Below are 6,000 nucleotides of genomic sequence, written 5' to 3'. Positions count from 1 at the left end.
ACAACTGAAATAGCTCAAGGAGACCATCTTATCACAGTTTTAGGTAACATATGGCTTATGAAAAATGCTGGAAACAAACTTAGAAGAAAAAACTTTACAAGTTTTAGAATGAGATGGGCGGCAAAGCTGCTTTCCCTTCTTAGAGAAGATTCGCAAATCCCCTCTGCTTCCATGCACTATTTTATAGCCCCAAAACAGTTTGATAGATTTGTGTCTTGTGCAGTAAAAGCTTGTGAAGAAGATGAAAATGCTGACTTGAAAAATCCCAGCACTGCAATTAAGCTAGGCTACGATTTAAGTAGATTAGCAAATGCAAAATTAGGAATCGGAATCAAGGAGGGTAATGACAAAGCAAAAACAGAGGCCAGTGAATTTTTACAATTGCTAAGAATGGAATGGAGCGTGAAAGTGACAAAGCTGGCAAGAATTACATTGGATGTGAGGCATTTCAACAAGAGAAAAGAGCTCCCCGATCCATCTGATATAGAGAAACACTGCTTGAAAAAACAGCTTTACAAAGTAAGTAAAGATATTGTAAATTTAATATTTACATTTACTTTAATTAAATTTACTGTTTTAAGTCAAAGTTGGTAAAGATCATATTTACATCAACTTTACTTGACCTTAAATGTGATGTAATGTCCCACATTGAATTAACTTTCAGGTGTAAATAAAAGCATCCCTCCAGATTTATGTATGCACCTGAAAGTTAACAAAGTAGGTTTTCTCACTGATTCTTGGGTTTGAACCCGTTGAAAATCGTATGATTGTATAAGGGAAAAAAAATTATGTATATTTTTAAATCCCGTAGGATTTGCAAACACCAAGAGCCCGTTCAACAACAACCCTTGTTTTGCTGTGGGCGGAGTTGTAATTTTCCTCTGCCTGGCTGCTCGGGTTAGCTTTTGGGGTCATCATTCGCAATGCATATGCCGAGTCTCCAAGAAGCCAACCGTCAACTCTGTGGAATGATAGAAATATAGGATCTCTAATGATTTGCTATGGTATAGGGTCATAGGCGTCGGTAGCCCCCCCCCCCCCCCCTTTTTTTGCAAAGTTATACCTAACAATTAGAAACATAGCATGATAATAGAGGGTTCAGCCCTCCACTTTTTCCTCGCAGGAAAGAAGATTATTGTTCCTTAATTTACCTTGAAAGATTGAGAAGTTGGATTCAGAAGCATACTAGCCCCCCTCCACGGATTAGGATTTCCATGATTTTGGGAATTGCTTTTTTCTCAATATTTCTGAGGATTAGGCTAGCCCCCCCCCCCACTTTCAATTTGCTTCCGACGCCAGTGAGGGTTTTTATCCAACGAGCCACCAACATGGTTAAAATATAGAAAAATTTTAATTTATCGTGTGGCAGTAAAAACAGAATTTACAACAAGACAATTGATTTTGTATTTACCGCCAACCGGTAAATTCGAAATTTATAACATATACGTGCAAATTGATAAAATTTATTTATTTTATTAATTATGTTCAAATTAAATTCAATACCTTGTTTCCATATGGGTTTTCAGTGCGGAGTTTGAAAACATGAACGCATCGTGGGTTGACCCAGGCCATTTGCAAACTAGATTGGTAAACCTTGAAATTAAAAATAATGCGGATTTCAATTACAGATTTTCTCGGTATTCATTTAATGTAATATAATATTGTAGTTCTGTTGAATGAAAGAAATAAAAGAGAAGAATGACCACCTTAAAGAAGCGTCAGCAACCACTTGTACGTTCATAGCGTGGAAGCCCTTCCGACAGACGTACTCTGGTTCATTGTCTTTGGGTGCTATGATAGGAATTAAAGTCCCATCAACGGCGCCGAAGACGTTTGGAAATCCCGCAATCTGATAAAATTCATGTTTTGTACGAATTGCATCATTGCCTACAACAGTAAACATGCTGATTTTAAAGAGCGTCCCATTCATGTAGATGTATATATACAAAGATGTACTAAAATTCAATAGATGTAATAATTATATTTAATACATCCAAAATCAATGATATCTATACATGTATAGCGGTACATGTACTAGAAATTTTAATTTGTACACACCAGTTGGAAAATTGATGTTATGGAGCCTATTGCAAATGCTTTTGGTCACGTTATCAATTGCTCTAGAAACACTAGCTCTAGAAATCCCGTGTAGGTCGCCGCACTCAGAGAAAAAAGCTGACTTCGACAAGTATCTTACTGTCACTAGAACCTGAAAAAAGTGTACTGTACGTACCATAAATAATTGAACCTCTATTTCATACGTGTGTCTGAGAGAGAGAGAGAAAAAAAGAGAGAGAGAGAAAACTTGCCATACATTTATATGTAGATGTAGATAGGGGGGGGGGGGGTGTTGGAAGAGAATCAAGACCTTGGTTTCGTTGTATTTACTATTCAAACATAGATTCACTTACAGCAAATATTCACAATGTCTTTTATATATAATAATACGCCCGGTATTTACATTATTTTCAGTACAAACTTGAAAGACGGCGTTCAACCAAAATGAATGAATTCATTTTTATTGTGCACTACGATACTTTATAACATATAGTATACAATAATTTTTGATGGGGTTATGGTTTATAATGGTTCAAATATACTTATGTATGCGTATGTAACTTTCTATTGTATTCTCATCAATTTACTAAATGCATCTTTAAACACCAGAAGATGCCAAGTTATTGCTGTCGTTTTATACTATTTTTTTTTTTAAAAAGCAAGTTACTTATTAGTGTTACCGGTGTTATTTGCATTTTACTTGATATATATTTACAAAATTTTACATAATATTAAAATGTTCTTATATTTAAAAAGAAGCTATATCGTTTGCGAAATCGTATCTAGGCCTACTTAAACTCTCTCTCTCTCTCTCTCTCTCTCTCTCTCTCTCTCTCTCTCTCTCTCTCTCTCTCTCTCTTTACTGCACACCTAATCATAGAGCGAACATTGTCAATGTGTAATTTAATAAAAAGGTGAAAAAAAGTTAAAAGTATATAGATTTTATAGTATAAAAGTTATATAGTAAGGTCTTTGTATTATAGTAGTTGACACTAACACATTTCTGTGACTGCATGTTGTATTTTCCCTCCGTGTGTACATGTACCATTCATTAAATGAAATATATAACGGCAGATAACTCTAAATAAACATAGTTCAAGTCGGACTCGGTCTTCGGTAAATTTATTCACCTGTGTGCAAGCTGACAGTGCATGGCTCCTGTTGGTGTCCGGCTCAACGTCCTCCCTGACAATATCTATGAGGCGGAAAAGAAATTCCCTTGGTAGACGATACTGCTCGATCACCTCCGTGCCATTTAAAAAGTCTAAGAGGTTTGTTCTGTCTCGAAAAACACGTTCTCTTCTTATTAGTTTTCTCTGCTCGTCGTCTGCTAATAAAAACTCGGCGGCCATTTTTATTTGTTTACGTGCACGTAAATCAATTTAAGAGTGCCCCTGACTGCTCCTAGACTTAAGAGCAACTTCCATCGTAACTCGCAACTCGCAACTCTTAGTGAAACGCACTTACGTGCAACGTTCACGTTTACGTCTACGTTTACGATCTACGATACGTTAGTGAAACGGTCGCCAGTAATTGAAATATCATAATTATCGAAAAGTATTGTTATCGGAACCATTTCGAGATTTTCAATCGTACATTTCATTTTCTTGTCAAAACTATTCATCATCAATTGTCAGTAAAAAAAATCTATTTTGAGTGTTTATGCATAATAGAAATGTGAGACGTTTACTATGTTCCAAAAGTAACGTATCTAATTATACCCCCGCTCCGAAGGAGAGGGGGTATACTGTTTTACCCTTGTGTGTCTGTCTGTCCGTCCGTCTGTCCGTCCGTCTGTCTGTCTGTCTGTCCGTCTGTCTGTCCGTCCGTAACAAAAATTTCTGTCGCATTTATCTCAGCAACTATTTATCGCAGATGCTTGAAATTTTAACACAGTGTTTGTTAAGGCATGCCATATCGTGGGATATATTTTTGTATCAATCGGACATCAACTTCCTGTTAAATGACGACTTTGCTTATTTTTTAACCAAAATTTTCAAACAAATTTTCGTCAAAGATTTCTCAGCAACTGTTTATTGCAGATGCTTGAAATTTTTACACAGTATTTGTATAGGCATGCTATATCGTGGGATGTATTTTTGTACCAATCAAACGTCAACTTCCTGTTAAATGACGACTTCGTTTATTTTTTGCCAAAATTTTCAAACAAATTTCCGTCAAAGAATTCTCAGCAGCTATTTATCGCAGATGCTTGAAATTTTAATACACTATTTGTTTAGGCATGCCATATTGTGGGATATATTTTTGTATCAATCGGACGTCAACTTCCTGTTAAATGACGACTTTGCTTATTTTTTAACCAAAATTTTCAAACAAATTTTCGTCAAAGATTTCTCAGCAACTGTTTATCGCAGATGCTTGAAATTTTTACACAGTATTTGTATAGGCATGCTATATCGTGGGATGTATTTTTGTACCAATCAAACGTCAACTTCCTGTTAAATGAGTACTTTGTTTATTTTTTGCCAAAATTTTCAAACAAATTTTCGTCAAAGATTTCTCAGCAGCTAGTTTTCGCAGATGCTTGAAATTTTAACACACTATTTGTTTTGGCATGCCATATCGTGGGATATATTTTTGTATCTATCAGACGTCAACATCCTGTTAAATAATGACTTTGTTTATTTTTTGCCAAAATTTTCAAACAAATTTTCGTCAAAGATTTCTCAGCAGCTATTTATCGGAGATGCTTGAAATTTTTACACAGTGTTTGTTAAGGCATGCCATATTGTGGGATATATTTTTGTACCAATCGGACGTCATCTTCCTGTTAAATGAGTACTTTGTTTATTTTAGCCAAAATTTTCAAACAAATTTTCGTCAAAGATTTCTCAGCAGCTGTTTATCGCAGATGCTTGAAATTTTAACACACTATTTGTTTAGGCATGCCATATTGTTGGATATATTTCTGTACCAATCGGATGCCAGCTTTCTGTTAAATGTCGACTTTGCTTATTTTGCCTATTCACATCAGAGCGGGGGTATCACTAGTGAGCATTGGCTCACAGATATCTTGTTTGTATTCATTCAGCAGTCAACATTGCTCATCAGTTCCTTCATAGCTTTATTCAGTATATCACAAACAACTGTAAGCTTTTGGGGAAAAAAGTAAAAGGAAAACCCCCTTAAGCAAAACTGCCCCCTAATGTTACAATACAAGTTACTCTGTTTTCCTTACTGCTATCAGATCAGCTATGAGAGGACGCATCGTATTTTAACCTGATAAGGTATATGTCGGAAATTGATTTGGTTTGTTTAACTACCAAATTGTTAAAAAATTTATAGCTTTTTAATCTTTATTCTAATATAAAACGAAACATCGATAAAACACATTTAATATTTAATATTTCGTGGAAATTTACGATAAGATAAATTGATCACGATAATTTTGACAAAAGTCGTTGTGAAGCAACGAGAATGTTTTCAGCTGCAGATGAGAGTCGAAAAAACAAGTTGTAATGAATAATTAACATATGTGTTTTTTACTTTTACAATAAATAAACCAAGCTTATATTAAATAGCAATATGCCTTACGTCAACTACAACAGCGCACGATATTAAATTGACCTTTAATCCCTAACAATTGCAGAAGATGTAAATAAAATGGGGACATAATTATCTAAATAATTTCTAAAAAGATAATAAAAGGTAAATATAATGGTTAATCGGTTGCACACCAGTCCTCCTTAATTTGTCGTTTTGATAAATTATAAAAAGGCTTTGTACAATCTGTCTATGCTTTGCTTCCAAGTGCGCTGTTACATTACGTTTATACAATACAAAACCATAAATAACTGTGGACCTCAAAAGAGTATTTGTTTAAAAATTTCAACTACCTTTTCGCATTCACATGTAATGCTTTCATGAAATTCAAATATCAGGTTTACTCAACTTTGACGAGGTCAAGTGTGATACATGTAC

The 6,000-nt window shown here is 34.9% G+C and overlaps 1 long non-coding RNA gene across 1 annotated transcript; it reads right to left on the bottom strand.

Moving 5' to 3' along the window:
• Positions 1 to 1,503: 1,503 nt before the first annotated feature.
• LOC109619451 (uncharacterized) lies at positions 1,504 to 2,213 on the bottom strand. Its single transcript, XR_004599476.2, has 3 exons — positions 2,059 to 2,213; positions 1,707 to 1,887; positions 1,504 to 1,593 (listed from the first exon to the last, which is right to left on the bottom strand). It is a non-coding gene; the product is annotated as an uncharacterized lncRNA (long non-coding RNA).
• Positions 2,214 to 6,000: the final 3,787 nt, after the last annotated feature.

This window comes from Magallana gigas, chromosome 1 (genome assembly GCF_963853765.1).
Source record: "Magallana gigas chromosome 1, xbMagGiga1.1, whole genome shotgun sequence".
In the NCBI taxonomy this organism is placed as follows: domain Eukaryota; kingdom Metazoa; phylum Mollusca; class Bivalvia; order Ostreida; family Ostreidae; genus Magallana; species Magallana gigas.
The sequence above is the reverse complement of the archived record's forward strand: the minus strand, read 5'-3'. Positions and strand labels throughout refer to the sequence as shown.